The 21,355-nt window shown below is 40.0% G+C and overlaps 1 protein-coding gene across 49 annotated transcripts in view; it reads left to right on the top strand.

Moving 5' to 3' along the window:
- The window catches only part of EPB41 (erythrocyte membrane protein band 4.1), a 184,682-nt gene that overhangs the window by 21,662 nt on the left and 141,665 nt on the right, over positions 1-21,355 (top strand). The window lies entirely within an intron of this gene.

Here is a 21,355-nt window from a genome sequence, read left to right as displayed (position 1 = left end):
ACGCAGTCGGCCTGAGGGGGAAATAAGGCCTGGGTGGCGCTGGAGGGGAGCGTTTAAAAGTTAGGCTCCGGGTGCGTTTTTGACGAGGGGGCGATCGGTACCGTCTGGTCAGGCAGTCATGGTACAGTGGGCAGGAGCCCTTGGAGGAAGGCAGGTGGGGAGCGAGTTGCAGGTTTCGGGTGGTGAAGGCGTGGGGTGCAGCCGCAGAGTGGTTTCTCGGTGACGAGGTAGCTGGGCGGTCTGAAGTCAGGCTCAGTTGTGAGGGGTGGAGGGAGCCTGCAAGGGCTTGAAGGCCTTCCCGCCACAGACACCCATATCATTAAAAAAAAAAAAAAAATCCACCCCCCCCCCCGCCCCCACCCCCACCCCCTGGGTCTCCATGCTCTCCCACTGAGTCTTCCCAGGTCCCAGAGACCAAGGGGTTAAACCGATTCTCCCAGCTTCGTGACCTCCTTTTTCAGTTTGTGCATCTGTCGGCTTGGACGTATTTCCTCCGCCCGCTGGGCTGCCTTTACCTGTGGAGAGGGTAGGGTCTAGGCTCGTCCACTGAGATGTATCGCCAGGCTGTTATTCCTGGTGGGGGTTTACCAAAACAGGTTTGTTCTTCCCAGAAACCGGCGCTCTCTTGAGAGTGAAAGTGATCTCACGTGAAACAAATTGCCGAGGGATTGATTTCTGGCCACATGAATAGCGACTCTCATCCTGTTTTTTTCTCTAACTGTACCCAACCGTAAATGACTAGTCTGTGGAGACTTGTCGTTTTTTGGCATGTATTGCTGATTAGGAGTTAGTTTTTTTCATGAAATGCCAAGCTTTTTTTTTTTTTTAGTAGTCTGTGTGATTTCACAGCTGCTATTCTGTTCTGTTTTTAGGGAAGATTGGAAGAAATGGTGATGTCTTCTGTCTTGGATATTATTATAGTGAATTTATACTCTCTGGAGGATGCACACTGTACCCAGTGCTGTTAATCGTTACTGTTTTCTGTATTCTCAGTCTTGACAATATTTTTGATCCTTTAAATAAAATATATACATCTTTATATAATTCTCATCTCAGTTTTGTTATTAACTCTTACTTTTTAGGGAAACTTGACATACTCTTTGTTTTCCTGTTCTGTAAGTTGGAAACAATAAGTTCTTTGCCAGCTGACCAATTTTGGTTATATAAAATAGTTTCTTGAGGTGTTATTAATATAATCTATATGGAGTACATAACAATATATGGCACACAATAAGCTCTCAGATTAAAAAGTGAATATAAACACTGAGCATCACATTGCCTTGGTATCAAGGTGCTAATTCAGAATGCGTTCTACAGCAAGGTTATAATTAAGGTAAAGATAAGCATTATTTATATCCCTGGGGAAACTGAAGTATGGTATATCTTTGTTACTATTAAAAGTGAACTTACCTGCAGCATGCTAGCCTTCTGATTCCTATTTCTTCTAGAACAAAACTACACTTTTTCCCCTTGTATAATTGAATTCAGGCTTAGAAATATCAATAAATGATCTGACTCTTTAGACCTCACCAAAATTCTCCTATCATTGATACCAGTGTTTTATAACACCCCACTCCAGTACTCTTGCCTGGAAAATCCCATGGGCGGAGGAGCCTCGTAGGCTGCAGTCCATGGGGTGGCGAATAGTCGGACACGACTGAGCGACTTCACTTTGACTTTTCACTTTCATGCATTGGAGAAGGAAATGGCAACCCACTCCAGTATTCTTGCCTGGAGAATCCCAGAGATGGGGGAGCCCGGTGGGCTGCCATCTATGGTGTCGCACAGAGTCAGACACGACTGAAGTGACTTAGCAGTAGCAGCAGTACATAGTGTGGCCCCGGTCTACCTTTCTACCTTTGTTCTCTTTATTTTCCAGTCAAAAAGAACTAACTACTCAGTAATAACCCATGCTTTTCTCATTTGTACCTTTGGCCATGAGCTTCCATCTGTGCTTGTCATTTATCAGTATATTCCTTCTGTTTTCAGTTCTCTTAAAGAATGTTCCTTATTAATAATTTGAAGTGTGGGGGAAATGTCCCTTTGTGAAAGGAACTTGATGGAACTTTTTGTTTTGTTTTGAGTTTTCTTTGAGCTTCATTAGTATGGCCAGCTGGTTGAATTTGGAGTGGTGTTTGTCAAAAGGATTAGGTCCTAAATGCCCCATCAGTATGCGCAACCCTTGTGGTAGAAGATGGCTGGTGGTAGATTAAGAAAACCTCTTAGGGTTCCATTCTGCTCAGAGCTAAGGACTCCACCAGTTGACCAGTTGGACACTTGAAAACTCTGTCAACAGACAGACTAAACTAATAGAAGAAAGTTTTCTCTCTTAAGTGGGTTTCTCTACATCTCTTCCGTTTCTTGGTGGTCTAAGAGCTGACATTTCCTTAATGTTTGTTAAACACTCACATCGTATTTATTGTGTCGGAGTAGTAGATGTGGTAAACAAGCCTGCATTTAAAGTAGGCTTTTGTGCCTGCTCAGTCGCTTCAGTTGTGTCAGCCTCTTTGCAACCCCGTGGAGCCCACCAGGCTCCTCTTTCTATGGGGTTTCTCCAGAATACTAGAGAAGGTTGCTATTTCCTTCTTCTCCAGGGGACCTTTCTGACCCAGGGATTGTCTCTTGCTTTGGCAGGTGGGTTCTTTACCACTAACGCCACCTGAGAAGCCTTTGTAAAGTAGTTCCGTTTAGTCACTCAGTCGTGTCTTGACTCTTTGTGACCCCATGGACTGCAGCACGCCAGGCCTCCCTGTCCATCACCAATTCCTGGAGTTTGCTGAAACTCATGTCCATTGAGTCGGTGGTGCCATCCAACCACCTCATGCTCTGTTGTCCCCTTCTCCTCCTGCCTTCAATCTTTCCCAGCATCAGAGTCTTTTCAAATGAGTCAGTTCTTTGCATCAGGTGGGCAGAGAAAGTATTGGAGTTTCAGTTTCAACGCCAGTCCTTCCAATGAATATTCAGGACTGATTTCCTTTAGAATGGACTGGTTAGATCTCCTTGCAGTCCAAGGGACTTATAAAGTAGGCTTATCAATATAATATATAAAATAATGTGATATGATAATTTATATATTAACAGAATATAACATAAATCTTCTTCTTTTCATTCTAAAGGTACCTGTATCTTCTTTCTTTTTCTTTTTAGAAACATTTCGAAGCTAATATTTAAATTAAAAAATGATTTTAAATGATTCCTGACTCTAAAAAAAAATAGTTGTAGCATTTTGTTGAGATATGACCTATGCATTTTTCCTGTTTTTCTCTGTTGCCAGGTTTACACCTCACATTTGGAATTCAGCAGTGTGTTGTTTTGTATGCAGCTTGACTTTGACATTTTTGGAAATTACAGAGCCAGCCGTCCATTTCGTTCCTCAGCTTATGGACTTAATTTTAAACAGATTCATTTTATGGGAGATAGTGTGCTTACAGTGCTGTTTGGTTTCCTAAAGAAAGCTTCAGAGTTAAGCTTGTCAGAAGAGTTCCCTACAAGTCACAGGATTCTTGAATTCTCTGTAGGTACTTTGAAATGCTTATCAGTAGATTGTGATTTAAAATACGAAGTCTGTGATTTGTGATGCGAGTGATAGGGATTGCTTATATTGTTTTCTGAATGTCCAAATCTAATTTAATATTGGTGATCCGATTTTATAACTTGGGAATGTTGGTAGCTATCAGGGGGGTGAACGTGGTTCTGAAATCAAGAGGTGCATACGTTAGATCACAGTCTGTTTCCTTATTATCTAAGAAGGTCAGAGCAAATGCTGCCAGTGTATTTTTCCAAGAGTCCCATCAAATTCGTGATTGGTCACATGCCTATTCAGATACAGATTCATTGCTACCTCTAAAGGATTTTTTTTTCCCCACCTACTGCTTAAGCGTAGAATCATCTAATTTTATTTGTGAGCTAAACAAGAATAATTCTAGCAACTTTTTTTTCTTATGAACAACTTTGCTTTCTTTCTCTGCAATAAAGCCCTCAAAGATTAGATTTTTAAAAACTTTTAAAAGGGCCCTCTGAATTGATAAGTTACGAGTCTTATTTATGTAGAGAATCTAGAATTACTGGAAGGGAATTGGTTCATTGTGTTTGTAATAGCTTTTAGTTAGAGAAGAGCCAGATTCTAAAATAGATATGTTAATTCTTATTGTTTAAGTTTGTTGGTGCGTCACTGGTGACTTACTCTGTGTCCTTTTTATGAGTGGATTCATAATGTGCACAGTAAAATGCCCTGTGACAATCTACCAGGTATACACACTGGATTAGATTAGTATTTTGATTTACTACACTGTTTTTTGATTTACTGTGCTGTTATTTAATGAATACACAGGGAGAAGGATAAAAGAGGTATAGTAGTTAACACTATTCAGAAATTGGAGGTGTTGGAAAAGAGAACTTTGATGTTTTGAGTGCTGGTCTTGGAATTAACTTCCTCACTGACACTACTTCAAATGTTGGTTTTAGGGAAGTTATAGTGGGAAAATCTGATTATGATAAAAGTCTGTTTACACTTATTTTTGCTAATTATTTTTATTTAAGTGGGATTGTACCCACCTTGAAGTATTTGAAAAGAAATTGATTACTTTTTGAACTTTAAAGAAAAGCAACATTCCATGTTTGTGGCCAGAACAATTCAAGGAATGACTTGGAGAGACTTTAATATACCCTACCTCCTAATTTTCATCAGTTTCCCCCAAGTCACCCTAAGTAAATATGCCCCCCTAAAAAAGTCCTTTCCAAAGAGAAATTCCAGAGCCATTCTGGTATCATGTTTATTTTATTGTTTATTTCATTCTTTGTTGTTTTATTATTATATTTATTAAGACCAGTCCTGATTCTGCAGGTATCTGTTGATTATCTCCAACCTAAATCCATGTGGATTAAATGGTGATTTGTGTATTGAATTGCCGTTCTCTTCCTTCCATGGTTGAGGGCTCTTTGGGTCATTTCCTCCCAATTAATCTGGGCTGTCTTCTTTTTCAACTCTCAGGGCAATGTCTGCTTATAGAAATTAACATTGTTTCTGAACTATGTAGAGTAGAGCTTGGATAGGGTTAGTGTAATCTTCGAAGAGTGGGGAGGAAGAGGCAAGGTTATCTGATAAAATAGAAACTATGATTAAATATAATGATAAAATTGGAAGAAACAACAGATGCTCTATTAATATTATCTAATTCTGTTCTATGTACATTCAATGTATGTCCCTAATTCTGCATTGTAGTTGGTCCTTAATGCAGGGGTTAGGGGTGCTAACGTTCTGCACAGTTGGAAATCCATGTGTAACTTATAGTTGGACCTCTCTATGTGTGGTTCTTCCATGTATGTGATTCTGCCTCTGAGGATTCAACTAACCTTGGATGCTGTAGTACTGTAGAGTTTACGCATGAAAAAAATCTAAGTCTAAGTGAACTCACACAGTTCAAACCCCTGTTATTCAAGGGTTAACTGTATTATCTAGAAATATTATCTATTAATAGGGACAGGAACACCTCAATTTCTTTTGGAACTAGGTGGAAATAATAAGATAAAAAATTGGGTATAGTATATATTCCTGTAGTTTATTGTGATTTATAAATGCAATCTGTCTGCTCCTTGTGTCTTCCATCCCCTATAAAAATCCAAATAAACTTTTTGGTAGGCCCTTTATATGTCTGAATTGTGACATTGGACACAGTATAGGCTAAGGTTTAGTTACTTTCTGCCTTAATAGTCACTCAGACTATTATATTTTGATAGCATTACCATATAAAGTTATAAAAGTTTTGAGTGAGAAATTCTGTGATTTAACAACAATAGAGCATAGCAGTTTTTTGAATTGGTTGCATTTAAGCCTGTTACCCATAAGTGTAACAAAATGTATACTTTTGCTAATTTGTGACTAGGGAGTACTATGCCAAAGTTCAGTTGTGATTGTGTTTCAGCTATTAATACTTATGTAAATTAATAACACTACTATAATCATTTTAACACAATGGGATCTTAACAGTACATCGTCTTATAAAGAAATGCTATTTTAATTTATATGTCAGGCATGTATTTCAGTTAACCAGTTTGAAATTCCACATATATTCAAGTTAAAAGTGTTTCACCTTGATAATACACTTGGTACAGATTTTTGAAATTCATTTCCCCTGCTTGTTTTGACCATATGGACACAGGCAGAACTGTCAAGAGCTCCAAGGATTTAAGCTCTCAAATTTTACCTGCCAACCATTTCATCATGTAGTGGAGACACATGGAAGGCAGCTTAAAGTGAAGGCTCTTTGTTTTTTTTTTTGCTACCACCCACTTGGCAATTTCTTGCCCTTTTATGATTTTTAATGATTCAGAGAATCGACACCGTTGCTAACTTACTACCTGCAGAGTCCTGCGAATCTTGATGGTATTACATAATTACATAAACCTTTTGCATGGTGTCATATGATGTTGTATTGTATATATGTCCTCCCACACGTGAGTCTTTAGAGTAATTTCTTTCCATCTGGTGTTGGAAACGAGCTCTTTGTGAGGTTATTTTTAAATCTTCAAGCTTTCTGGCATCCTCAACACTTGAAATAACACAATTGCTTTTGAAGGCAAGAAAATTCACACAGTATATTTAGTGCTTTTTTCCCAGTGAAAATGTGAATAGTATTTTATTTTTAAAAATCATATCTTGCATTCCAAACAGGCAAAATATGTGCTTTATGTTTAGATCATCTCAAGATAGTTTTGTTAGTAGGAAATAATCACTCAGTTGTTGCCAAGTAGATAAGTAAAGGAGAAGCAGTTAAAGAAAAAGATGCCAAGAATAAGAGAACTGTTAGAAGAAAGAGGTTTCAAAGATATTTCGTTCTCTGAAAGTTTATTGATATCCTTTTCTGAGCTCTTGCAGCGTTTGTTTGTTACAAACCGAATTTGTCACGTGTTGCTTTGTATTGCACATGAAACTGATGCTTCCCAGTAAGACTGTCAGCTTCTGGAGAGCAGAGGGTCAATAGCCTGTCTTTCATTGCCCTCTCCATCCCCCCAGACACAGATACTGCTTACAACAGTAGTTAGATACGTAACACTGGGGACATCCTAGACATGTAGAAGTATAGTGAGAATGTGAATTCTAGGATAACTAAGATTTAAGACCGGGTTACGAATCTGACTGCTTCTGATTGCCTTTCTGTATGTGTGTTTTCTTGGAAAGTAAGTTGCAGATATGAAAATTTACCCCTAAAAGACTTCATTATGCGTCTTCTAAGAATAAAGACTTTATTCTACATAATCACAGTACCATTATTGTACCTAAGAAAATGAACAGTATTTACATAATAAAAATCAATATCCAGTCCATTTTTTAAAAGATGTATGTCATCTGCTCAGAAAGAGTCATCCAATAGTATTCTTTTTCTCCAGATGCTATTTTTGTTGACTTCTCTTTGGTAGTTGTATTATCTCTAACATGACTGTTAAGGTACACTGGTTAACTAGAAATGTTTAATAGTTAATGTACTCCCTTTGGTCTTTCGTAAGATTGAAAAGACTAGCATTGAGGCGATGATTGCATAATGATCATAGCATCATATTTAAATACATATCTTAAAGGATATACTGGGTTTCCAAAGGTCAAGGTGTTTTTTTGTTTTGTTTTCATTCATGCAACAAAGATTTAGTGTGCCTCTGTTTCCTGGGGATACAGCAGTGAACAAACTCCCAGCCCTCCTGAGGTTCACATCTGGTCTGCTTTGAGATTCTACTGCACAGTTTTCCACTGATGAGGATAAAAGCTGGTCTTCCAAAGGGCAGGGTGTTTTTGGATTTTTCTTATGTGTACTATGGTAAGCAGCCTTTAAGATGGCCCAGTGATTCCTGTCTCCTGGTATTCGTGCCTTTCGTAATCCCTTCCCTTTGAGTGTGCCCTGGACCTGGTGACTTACTTCTGATGAATAGAATATAGCACAGTGGTGGGATGTCACTTCCAAGATTAGGTTACAAAAGGCTGTGGTTTCTCCCTCGGGCTCTCTCATCTCTCATCTCTGGCTCTCTGCCTGTCACTCGGATCACCAGCTGCTATATCCTAAGAACATTCAGGCAGCCTATGGAGAGGCCCACATGGTGAGAAACCAAGTCTGTTAGTAACTACCATGACAGTGAGCTTGGAAGCAGTTTCTTCCGGCAGAGGTGAGCTTTGAGAGGAGCGGAAACCTGGTTGACAGCTTGACTGCAACTTCACCAGAGACTCTGAATCAAAGGTGTCGAGCTAAGCCATGCGCTTGAGTTCTTGACCCATAGAAACGGAGATAATAAATGTTTGTTGTTTTAAATCAGCAAGTTTCAGAGGTAATTTGTTATATGACAAGAGACAACTAATACATCTGTGCGCGCTCAGTCATGTCCAACTCTTTGCAACCCCGAGGAATGTAACCCGCCAGGCTCCTCTATCCATGGGATTTCCCAGGCAAGAATACTAGAGTGGGTTGCCGCCTCCTCCTCCAGGGGATCTTCCTGACCCAGGAATCGAACCTGTATCTCCTATGTTTCCTGCATTGCAGGTGAATTCCTTACCTGCTGAGCCTTGGGGAAGCCCCAATACATCTACCATTTATTAATTTAATAAACATTTATGAATCATCTGCTATTTACCAGGTCCTATCCTAAGCACACTGGGACGTAACAGTGAAGAAAGTAGATTAGAAATATCTGTTCTTTGGAGTTTACATTTAGTGGGAGAGGACAAATAACAAAGTATACAAATCAGGGATAAAATGTAAGGTTTTAGTGAGGATCAGAGAAAGCAGGACAAGGGAGCGAAGACGGAGGGGAGTGGGGTGGATATTTGAGGTAGAGTGGTCAGAAACAACCTTTCTGGTAAGGTGACTTTTGAGCAGAGTCCTGAATGGTATCAGGAGAAGAGCATTCCAGAACAACAGGTGCAAAGGTGAAGGATGTTTGGTGTGTTTGAGAAGCATTAAGTAAGCCAGCATGGCACGATCAAGATCATCTAGGGGCAAGTGGTAGGAGCTGAGTTCAGAGAGGCTGCAAGCGGGAGGAACAGTTGGTGTGGTGCCCTGTTAGGTATGCTACAGACTTTGCACTTTTTTCTGAGATGAGAATTTTTGTGAGGGTTTTGAGCAGAGGAGTGGCATGATCATTTAATTAATATGTATTAATTGGTTATCTGGGCTTCCCAGGTGTCTCAGTGGTAAAGAATCTGTCTGCCAGTGCAGGAGATGCAGGAGATGTGGGTTCAATCCCTGGGTCTGGAAGATCCCCTGGAGAAGGAAGTGGCAACCCACTCCAGTATTCTTGGTGGAAAATCCCATAGACAGAGGAGCCTGGCAGGCTATAGTCCATGGGGTCACAAAGAGTCGGACATGACTGAGCGATTGGGCACACACACACAATTGATTATCTACAATGAGCAGGACCTTGTGGGTATATGTGGTCACAAAAATGTAGAAGACATGACTTCTCTCCTAAGGAAGTTTCAGTTTAGTTCAGTCGCTCAGTCGTGTCCGACTCTTTGTGACCCCATGAATTGCAGCATGCCAGGCCTCTAGAAATGCCTGGGCAGGTCTTCACTGGTAGTCCAGCAGCTAAGACTGTGCTCCCAGTCCAGGAGGCCCGGGTTCGATCCCTGGTCTGGGAACTAGATCCCATATGCCACAACTAAGAGTTCTCATGCCTCAAGCAAAAATCCTGCATGCTGCAGCTAAGACCTGGCACAGTCAAATTAATTAATTAATTTAAAAAATGACTGAATATATACATAAAGCTTAGGAATAGAGGCATTTAGGTCCAAAAGACACATGGTTATGGGAAGAGCATGGAGTATAACCTGGGTTAAAGTTCTGGCTCTTTGTTTTAACACCTTCAGCCACAATTTCCTGGGGCATTGTATGTGCTTGGTAAAGTAATAATGCTAGTATTTAATGATGACTTATTATGAGCCGTACTCTGGACTGTGTTCTTTATAGGGATGACATAGGTATTGAAGGTTTGAGCCTGAGGGCTTGAATGCCTGGTTTTAAATTCTTGGTGTGTCACTTTTAAACTGGTGGTGACCTTGGGCAAGTTACTTCTGTACCTCCGTTTACTCATTGTATAACATGTGGATGATAAAAAATACTTTTTAAGGTTGTTATGCTGATTAAATGAGTTAATATATGCGAGGTATGTGGGACAGTGTCTGGCACCAGATAAATGTTAGCCATTATTTTTACATTTAAGCCTCACCACAGCCCTGTGAAGTAGGTGTGAGTCATCCCATTTTATATTTTAAGTAGCAGGTTAAAAGTTAAGTAACTTGTCCAAAGTTTTATAATTAGCAAGTGAAAATTGGCCTCACAGTCGAATTCTTAGCTCCCTGAGCAGGGATCAAACCTATGCCCCATGCAGTGGTTAAGACCACTGGACCTCCAAAGGAAGACCCCCAGATTCCTTACTGCTGCACCTTTACTTAGTACAACCACAAACTTGTTAGGAGAGATGCAGGCTTTCTGTCTGAGATGATTTCTTAATGATGTGATCTTGTGAAAGTACTTTACTACGCCTCAGTTGACTCTTCTGTAAAATAAGGATAATACATTACACAGAATACATAATATTGACAGAAACAAACCTCGAAGTGTGCCCGTCATCTACAGATAATCAGTGAATGTTAGTTCCCTTTTACCTTTGATAAAACCTGACTTGTGAACATGGGGAAAATGATCTTTGGTTAAGAAGAAGAATTTTTATATCTTGCCCCATACGTTTTCCATACTTCAATTGGGCATCTGTGGTGCTCAGTTGGTAAAGAATCTGCCTGCAATGCTGGAGACCTGGGTTTGGTCCCTGGGTCAGGAAGATCCCCTGGAGGAGGAAATGGTAACCCACTTCAATATTCTTGCCTGGAGAATCCCCTGGACAGAGGAGGCTGGTGGGCTACAGTTCATGGGGTTGGAAAGAGTCGGACATGACTGAGCAATTAACACTTCCACTTTCATTCAAATACAGTATAGCTCTTTAGAAACATATATGGTTTTGTCTGCCTTTGGATTTGATTCAGACCTACACTGTAGGATTTTTAAACCTGCATGTGAGTATTCTTAAAGACCCATTTCACAGCCACTCTGGCTTCAGAGCTTCATTTCCGGGTTGGTAGGACACGATCATGTGCTTGATGTCCCCATTGTTGCTTTTATCTTTCACAGCAGATGTGAAAGTAAACAGACAAGGTTGAAAAACAGGAAGAGGTTTGGCTGATGTTCGTTGGGAGGGTGTTTTTGCAGGGGAACTGTACACAAGCCACCTGAAATTTGAAGTGCCTTGAATCTTCTGACTTTTAGAAGGTACAAAAGATGTTATACCTTATTGCCATAGACTAATAAAAAAGTAAATGATTTTGCAGTTAACGAATTCATGAATTTTGTGTTTCTGTGTTGAAGCATATTGGAGAAGTGAGATTGTGTTCCTCTTTTTGTTTGAAACAGAGGACTGATGAATGACTTTATAGTCAGCCCCATTCTGTTTTTTTTCACTTGCGGAGTATTTTTTCAATAAGGAAATATAGAGTTTTTGTCGTTGTTGTTGGGTATCTGTTCTAATGTCATTACACTTTAACTTTTTTAAAAGCCAAAACTTAAAACAGCATTTTTCTACTAGGCTCTTGTCTTTGTTCTTAAGGAAAGGAGTTAACACATGTTAAATGTTAGCTGTGTAGTAGGTACTGCTCTTCATATATGCTAACTAAGTGCATACATTACTATTAACTATTTCCATTTTTGACGTTCAGTCTGCAATGAGTTGTTTTCATTGCTTTGGAGAAATCTCTCTCTCTTTCCCTTTTTCTCCTCCTTCCCTTTCCTCTCTGTCTCCCTTTTTCCTCCTCCTAAATCATTCTCTCCCATATTTTTGCTGAACAGTTTTCTGTAAATATTATTTTGGAGGCAATGTGATGTAGCAGCCAGTAACAATATGGATTTTGGAATCAGATAGACCTGAGTTTACAGTTGGGCTATTTTGATAGAAAAAAAATACTTTCTCTCTTAGTAAATAAGAGCCAGGCTCCTCCAGAGTTGGCTTTTGAAGGAGATTCTGCACACGGGGTGGGATAATTGGAGCTCCTAGCAAGAACTTTTGTTCCTAAAGATTCACCTTTCCCTGGGGAATCCTTTGCTGGCCTCAGGAAATGTTGCTTTCTTTTTAATTTTTGGCCCCAGAGGTGAGTCTTCTCTTAATACTCCTGTAGTACACAGATGAGACCAGGCTGGAACAGTTCAGTTCAGTTCAGTTCAGTTGCTCAGTTGTGTCCGACTCTGCGACCCCATGAATCGCAGCACACCAGGCCTCCCTGTCCATCACCATCTTCTGGAGTTCACTCAGACTCACGTCCATTGAGTCCGTGATGCCATCCAGCCATCTCATCCTGGGTCGTCCCCTTCTCCTCCTGCCCCCAATCCCTCCCAGCATCAGAGTCTTTTCCAATGAGTCAACTCTTCTCATGAGGTGGCCAAAGTACTGGAGCTTCAGCTTTAGCATCATTCCTTCCAAAGAAATCCCAGGGTTGATCTCCTTCAGAATGGACTGGTTGGATCTCCTTGCAGTCCAAGGGACTCTCAAGAGTCTTCTCCAACACCACAGTTCAAAAGCATCAATTCTTCGGTGCTCAGCCTTCTTCACAGTCCAATTCTCACATCCATACATGACCACAGGAAAAACCATAGCCTTGACTAGACGGACCTTAGTCGGCAAAGTAATGTCTCTGCTTATGCTAAAGGCTAGGAGATACGAAAGAGAAATGAGCACTGAGTTATTGGAATGTTTCTGTATAATCTGTTTCACAAGATAAAACTCCTCTTTAATTGGTGGTTTTCTTTTGGGATGCCTCCCGTTTTAACTGCAACGCACATGTCTGCCTTCCCATGGCAGAAGCTGTCTTCACTAATATTTCTACCTGGGAGTGCCTACAGCGTATACAGAGTGCTCTACCCAGAGAAGGCCAAGAGGTGAAAAGGGGTTCTCTGTTTTGCCAGCCTTTGGTTATATTTGAGAGAGGAGCCACTTCTTGCTTGTGATCAACACTGGGTATATACAACCCTTAAGGGAGACCACTGTTACTCATAGCTTATTAATCAGCATTCGCAGGAAAAAAAAAAATTGGTAGAGGAGTTTGGGAATAGAGGTGGGAGGGGGAGCTTCTTTTTTTTTTTTTTTTATCTTAAAAGATACAAAGTTTTATTAAACAAACCTGGAATCAACGGTATCATTCCATAAATTAGACAGCAGTAAAATCTTCCCAGTAGGGGAGCTTCTTTTTAACCATTTATCTCAGATAATATAATCTCTGATTGTAACTCAGAAATTTGACACAAAATAGCTCTCAGTAAATATTCCCTCCCCATATTTTGATTCTTAACATCGTTGGATGCCTAAGGAGCTATTATTTGAGTTTGTTGTAATTTTATCTCAGGGTTTGCTTGAAGAGATCCTAGTCCTTAATCAGGTCCAGAGTTGGGCTGAGGACAGTGGCGATAAATGTAACTTGTTGTGATCAAGATGGAACCCCTGGTGCTCTGAGCAGTCTCAGTTTAAATGTTAAAGGAAGTGTCTCTTGTATCACAGACTATTATTTCCAGAGGGGGACATATAACTAGGCTATTGATACAAGGTTTCTGGCTTGTTTTAAATATAGAGAAAGTACAACAGAGTCAAAGACCTTTGGAGTCACAGACTTGCTTTATAATCCTGGCTCTGATACTGTTTCGCTGTGTGTAAGTAACTTAGCTCCCTATTTTTCAGTCTCTCTTTGTTAAATTTATATAAAGTTTAACATGACCTACCTTTTAGAACTGTTGAAAAGATGAAATAATACGTAATAGGGTGGCACTGCTGCTGCTAAGTCGCTTCAGTTGTGTCCAACTCTGTGAGACCCCATAGACCACAGCCCACCAGGCTCCCTCGTCCCTGGGATTCTCCAGGTAAGAACACTGGAGTGGGTTGCCATTGCCTTCTCCAATGCATGAAAGTGAAAAGTGAAAGTGAAGTCGCTTAGTCGTGTCTGACTCTTAGTGACCCCATGGACTGCTGCCTACCAGGCTCCTCCGTCCATGGGATTTTCCAGGCAAGAGTACTGGAGTGGGGTGCCATTGCCTTCTCCTAGTGGTAAAGAATCCACCTGCCGATACAGGAGACACAAGAGACACGGGTTCAATCCTTGAGTCGAGAAGACCCCCTGGAGTAGGAAATGGTAACCCACTCTAGCATTCTTGCCTGGAAAATTCTGTGGACAGAGGAGCCTGGTGGGCTATAGTCTACGGGGCGGCAAAGAGTTGGACACAACTGAGCGTGCACACACACACACGCCTGGTGCCAGGACACAGTGGACACTTAATGAATAAAAAATAATTATTATTTTCAGTGACATTTCTGTAAAATCCATCTTCTCTGATTTATACATATTCTGACCTTGTCATTTTTGATAGCTTTACTGAGATACAATTAACAATATACTCGTTTAAATATACAATTCAGTGTTTTCTAGTGTGTGCAGCTGTCATCTCAATCTAACTTTAGGTCATTTTTCTCCCCCAAGAAAGAACTGCATACCCACTGGCAGTCAGCACCCATTCCCCAACCTGTAATAATCCTAGTGCTAGGCACCATTACTTGGTGACTCTGTAAATTGGTCTGTTCTGAACTTTTCTTATAAATGGAATCATACAACATCTGGCCTTTCGTGGTTAGCATCTTTCAGTTAGCAGAGTGTTTTTAGGGTCTGTCTGTGCAGTAGTGTATCAGTAGCTCATACCTTTTAATTGCTGAGTAATATTCCATTGTATGGTCATGCTACATTTTATTTATTCATGTTATCAGCTGATGGACATTTGGGGTGTTTTCACTTTTTGACTGTTATGAATAATGCTGCTGTGACCATGTGCAGGTTTTTGTGTGAACATATGTTTTCATTTTTCCTGAGGATGTACATAGGAATGGAATTCCAGGCCTTATGGTAATTCTAAGTTAACATTTTGTAGAACTGTCCTTGATTGGTTTGAATCATGTTTTCCTCTTTGACTGCATGGTTTTCTGTTTTTTTGCTGTGGCTGACAGCCATAGCCATCTTCACTGTTAGTTACCAACAGCTTACTGAATTTCTTTTTATTATCTTCTTACTGTTCAGCTGTACCCTGTTTTGCTCAAATCGATAGTCACTGCAAATGAATCTCTTGTGTTTTTTAAAAATAGATTATACTACCTATCCATGAAATGTTCTTTTCTGTTTCATCACCCTTGTTACTTGTAGTCTCTCCCTGGCTGAAGATGGGTTTAGAAATAAAAGTTCTAAATAAGTTCTATAGAAATTTGATCCATACTTTGGTTTACTTTACCTGGTTATGAATAATACTGAAGATCTATGATAGGAGAGATACTTAAATGAATATTTGGTACTAAACGTATGAGGCAGGCTAAATTATTCCATCCATATTCAAAATGCTTAATAACAGGGGCTTTTAAAAGAAAAAGAACACAAAATTAGAGATAAAAACAAATGTTTATTCAGAATGAGAAAATAAACCACAACAAATTATATATTTTCTTTATTTTTCTGTTGGTTGTGCCAAGTGGCTTGTAAGATGTTAGTTCCCCAACCAGAGATTGAACCAAGCCCAGCAGTGAGAGTGCTGAATCCTAATCACTGGACCACCAGGGGAAGTCCCTAAACTATACATTTTAAAAGCTGAAAAACCCAAATATCACAAGATTCAGAAAAACAGCATAATATTTTTTAACTACCTGATACACTGCTATAATTTCCCCTATATTCATGCTGCTAAAGATTTTCATATTATGACTTTGTAATATCATTTTTATAGGGACCATAGAAAGATAATTCAGTCTTCTTTCTACCACTTGGCCTTGGCAGGGACCAACACAAACGAGGACCTTGAAGCTTAAGCTTCTTTAGCTTTATAGTAAGCCTACATCTGCATAGTAAATAAGCTTAAGATATTATCTAGGAGATTGTAAAATGCTTATTCTGTGTTCTAGTCATTGATTACAATTATTTGTTAAAAGATACTTCCTGTGAATCGTTCTTGGATTTAATGTTTAATTATCCATTTATCTTTGTAAATTTTTATAATATCTTTTCTTTCAGGAGTGTACAGTACAAATGAATCATCCTAAACTGTAAAGGGTATTTTTTTAACTTCTTCGCCCATCCCAGATGCAGATACTAGCTGGGTATTTTGTTGAATGCCCTTTATTTTAAGTTTGCCAGTTTTTTTTTTTTTTTTCATGGTTAGATAGGTTGTGCATTTTTGGGGAGAATACCACAGAGGTAATGCGTCCTCATCACATCATGTCAGGAGATATATGGTATCAGTAGTTATTATTCCTGGTTAAGGTAAATTCTTGGCTTCCCTGGTAGCTCAGCTGGTAAAGAATCCACCTGCAATGCAGGAGATCCCGGTTCAACTCCTGGGTCAGAAAGATCTCCTGGAGAAGAGATAGGATACCCACTCCAGTATTCTTGGGCTTCCCTGGTAGCTCAGCTGCTAAAGAATACGCCTGCAATGTGGGAGACATGGGTTCAGTCCCCAGGTTGGGAAGATCCCCTGGGGAAGGGAATGGCTGCCCACTCCAGTATGCTGGCCTGGAGAATTCTATGGACTGTATAGTCCATGGGGTCGCAAAGAGTCAGACATGACTGAGTGACCTTCAGTTTCACTAAGGTAAAGTCTGCTAGGTTTCTCCACTGTAAAGTTACTAATTTTTTTGTGTCTTTTCTAACTATCTCCTTTTCCTCAAAAGTGAGTCCCTAAGTCCAGCCTAGGTTCAAGGTGGCGGGAATCAAGCCCCATCTCCTGAAGGGGAGAATCTGAAAAAATTTATGGGTGTATGTTAAAACTGCCACAGGAATTAATAAATATTTTGGGGGAGATCCTTTGAAGCTATGCAAATATCATGTGTGTGTGTGTGCGCTCAGTCATGTCCAACTCTTTGCAACCCCATGAACTGCAGCTCTCCAGGCTCCTCTGTCCATGGAATTCTCCAGGCAAGAGTACTGGAGCGGGCTGCCCTTTCCTTCTTCAGGGGGTCCTTCCGACCTGCGCCACTTGCATCTCCTGCATTGGCAGGTGGATTCTTTACCAGCTGAGCCCTGGGGGAGGCCCTGCAAGCATCGTGTTTCTCTGTAAAGTTTTGCTGACTGCTTTTAGTCTTCATCAGGGATGTTGCCTGCAGCCACTGTTGCTGTGGTATTCTAATGGTGATTTTCCATTCTGGGAGGGCTTCTAAAAACTAATTGCAGGGCCCTATCCTGAAAGTTTCTGATTCAATATGTCTGAGTAGGGCCTGAGAATTTGCATTTCTCAGTGACAAGTCCCCAGTGACAAATTGATGCTGGTCTGGGAATCTGAGAATCACTAATAGAAAGCATTATCATAATCTCAGCAAGTTCCCTTCCCAGCTAATCCCTGCCTCCCTTTAGGCGGCAGTCTCTGTTCTGATTTTTATGTAGTTACATTCTAAACACAGTGAATCTCTTTAGGAAAGCTCAATTGATGAAAATCCACATTTTAAAAAAAAGGTAAATTAGGGAGAGTTGATTATTAGATTTGTTATTATTATTTCTTTATTGGCTGTGCTGGGTCTCCTTTGCTGCACAGGGGCTTTCTTTAGTTTTGATGAGCAGGGGCCAGTCTTGACTTGCGGCGCGTGGGCTTTTTGAGGGGGCTTCTCTTGTTGCCGAGCGCAGGCCCTAGGCGCTCGGGCTTCAGTAGGTGCAGCCTGTGGGCTCCGTGGTCTCGGCTCTCGGTCTCTAGAGCACGGGCTTAGTAGTTGTAGCACATGATCTTAGTTGCTCCACAGCATGTGGAACCCAGACCAGGGGTCAAACCGGTGTCCTCTGCATTGCAAGGCAGATTCTTAACCACTGGACCACCAGGCAAGCCCCAGGGAGAATTGATTCTCATCAAAGAAGGATTTCTTTCATTTTCTTCTGAAAACTTGCAGATATATGTGACATATACTGCCTTGTATCATTTTTCCTGTGTGTGACAAGATTGTAAGTGGGGGGCTTAGTCTTGTCCTTTGTCACATTCCCTGTGGCATCTAGAAATCTTAGACATGGTCAGTACATATTCTCTTTTTTGGCCATGCCGCCTGGCATGTGAGGGATCTCAGCTCCCCCACCAGGATTAAAACCCACGCCCCTCGTGTTGCAAATGCAGAGTCCTAACTACTGGACTGCCAAGGAAGTCCATATTGATTTTTTAAAGTCTTTTTTTGTTTCCCTCGCTCCCTTTTTACTAAACTTTAAAATAGCAAATGATTTCTCATTTAGATTTCCCTTCTACTTCATTTTAAATTATCTAGAAAAACAGGTATGACAGATGATAGATCATTGACTCTCATTAGAGACCATGTTCTATGACCAAGACGGACTGGTTTTACTTTAGTGTATAAAAGTAACCCTTCACACATTGCAAAGCTTTGCCTTTTTCTCCATGTTTCATCATCTATTTTTCTAAGATTTTATGTATTCTTAGAGGTTCTATTGGGGCTTCCCAGGTGGCGCTAGTGGCAAAGAATCCACCTGCTAATGCAGGAGATGCAAGAGATGAGGGTACGATTCTTGGCTGAAGCAGTTGACTCTAAGATCTGCATTTTCTAATCTTGACACCCATATTCCATATTCCATTTCTGTCTTTTCACTGTCTCTGGGATAACTCCGTTTGGATGTTTTGTGCCGTCACCTCTCTCCACCATTCATCTATCCAATATTTTATTCTTTGCTAGCCACTGTACTAGAAATAAGAATTTCAGAGATGAAAATGGCACAGTTGCTACCTTCAAGGATACTACCAGTAAAAGTGGGAATAGCTCCATAAGGAGATATACACAGGACATTATGGGATTACAGAGGAGGAAAACCAAGGAAGAAAAGAAAATTCTACTAGGCACAAGGGGAGTGGCCAAGCGAAGGCCTTCCAAGAAGTGACTGAGTAAATTCTTGAAGGACACATGAAAATAGCGTTGTTCTGATTCTATTATAAGTGGAATTGTTTTCCTAATTTCATTTTTGAATTGTTTATTGCTTATGTATAGAAATGCAATTCATTTTTGAAAAAACATGTATTTATTTATTTTTGGCTGCACTGGGTCTTCGTTGCTGTACATAAGCTTTTTGTAGTTGTGGCAAGCGGGAGCGACTCTCTAGTTGCAGCGCATGAGCTGCTCATTTCGGTGGCTTCTCTGGTTGCAGAGTATGGGTTCTAGAGTGTGTGGGCTCAGTAGCTCCCAGGCTCTAGAATGTGCGCTCATTGTGGCCCATGGGCTTCGTTGCCCCACGGCATGTGGAATCTTCCAAGAGCAGGGATCAAACCTGTGTCCCCTTCATTGGCTAACCACTGGACCACCACGGAAGTCTGAAATACAATTGATTTTTGAATGTTGATCTTGTATCCTGCAATCTTGCTGAACTTGCTTCTTGTAGTAGGTTTGTGTGTGTGTGTGTTTGTATGAATTCCATAGAATTTTCAATGTACAAGATCGTGTCATCTGTAAATTGATATAATCTTACGTCTCCCTTTCTAATCTGTATCACTTTTATATTTTTTTCTTGTTTAATGGCCCTGGCTAGAACCTTAAGTACAATGTCAAATAGGAGTGGTAAGAGCAAACATCCTGGTTTTGTTCCTGATATTAGGGAGAAAGCTTTTTCCCTGTGTGTGGTATGTATTGATGTTAGGTGTAAGTTTTTTGTACTCTTCATCAGATTGAGGAAGTTTCCATCTATTCCTTGTTTGTGTTTTTTTTTTAAATCATGAAAGGGTGTTGGGTTTTGTCAGATGCTTTTTCTGCATCTATTGAGATGATCATGAAGAACTTTCATTTTATTGATATGGTATATTACACTGATTGATTTTTATATATTGATCCAAACTTTCAAAGAAAAAAATGTAATTTCACTGGTTTTCTCTATTGGTTTTCTGTTCTCCATGTTGTTTATTTCTACCTTTTCTCCCCACTCTTACATTTTTTTTTTCTTTTTGTTTTAGTTAGCTTGCTCTTCTTTTTTCCAGTTTCTTAAGGTGGAAGTTTAGGTTATTGATTTGGTACCTTTTTTCTTTTTTAGTGTGATTGTCTATAGCTGTAAGTTTCCCTCAGAGCACTGGTTTCTCTGCATACCATAAGTATGTTGTGTTTTCATTTTCATTCATTTCAAAGTCTTTTCTAATTTCCTTTGTGATTTCTTATTTGATCCATTAATTATTTAGGAGTGTATTGTTTTATTTTCACGTTTGTGAATTCTCCAAATTTCATCCCATTATTGATTTCTAATTTTATTCCATGTGATCAGAGAATATTCTTTGTATGAATTCAATCATTTCAAATGTATCGAAGCTTGTTTTATGGTCTAATTTATGTCTTTTTTGGAGAATGCTCTTATAAGATGTCTGTGAGGCATAGTAAGTTGGTTTATTCTGTTCTGAAAGTCTTCTTTTGCCTTGCTGGTCTTCTGTCTAGTTGATCTGTCCATCACTGAAAGCACTTGATATTTAAAAATTTTAAAGGCCTACTACAGTGTTCTTGCCTGAAAACTTCCAGGGACGGATGAGCCTGACAGGCTTTGGGCAGGGCTTTGTGAAAGTGGCTCGTTTCTGCTCCGTGTGGTGTGAGCTTGGGCAGCTTGTCTCTGTTTCGTGCGGAGTAAGCCCCAGTGGCGGGGCTGGAGCTGGAGGGCACAAGGTGGCCTCAGGTTCATGTCTGATGCTTCAGCCAAGGGTGGTCCATCATCTGGAGGCTGGCTGGAAAACAGGGCCTAATACTGTGACTCTAATACTTGATAGGAAGAGTTGGTGGCTGTCTTCGTAAGCAAACTACCATAGCTCTTAAACAAATGTTAAATTGGGTTGAGAGCTTAAATCTTGTAACTGTTCTTTCCTTTTCTGTACACTACTTTCAAAATAATTCTTGGAAATGCTCTGATGAAACTTAGTTAACTAACATTAAAATATGTCACCTGAAATCAGAGAGCAAAATATTTCTTGGGAAATGATTGAAATAACTAGTTTTGATGTTATGTTTGGTGGGTTCAAAGCTTGGTTTTGAAATCAAGTCTGTTGGGGAAACTGTTCTAGTCTGGTTTAAATTACATTAAACTATGAGATGAGTCCTAAGTAGGGAAACCAAAATACTCAGAGATTGGTTGTATGTTGTGTGACTAAAAGAAAATGTTTACAACTATCTGACCTGTGATGTGGCAGGAAGTATGTATTAGGATATTCAATGTGTTGCTTGATAAGAAAATGAAAGCATGACATTTACTTTTTTTTTTTTTTTTACTGGTGACTTTTCACGCCTCAAGGTCTTAATGAATGAATTACCCATTACC

The sequence above is a fragment of the Ovis aries genome, chromosome 2, assembly GCF_016772045.2.
Source record: "Ovis aries strain OAR_USU_Benz2616 breed Rambouillet chromosome 2, ARS-UI_Ramb_v3.0, whole genome shotgun sequence".
Classification (NCBI taxonomy): domain Eukaryota; kingdom Metazoa; phylum Chordata; class Mammalia; order Artiodactyla; family Bovidae; genus Ovis; species Ovis aries.
The sequence above is the reverse complement of the archived record's forward strand: the minus strand, read 5'-3'. Positions and strand labels throughout refer to the sequence as shown.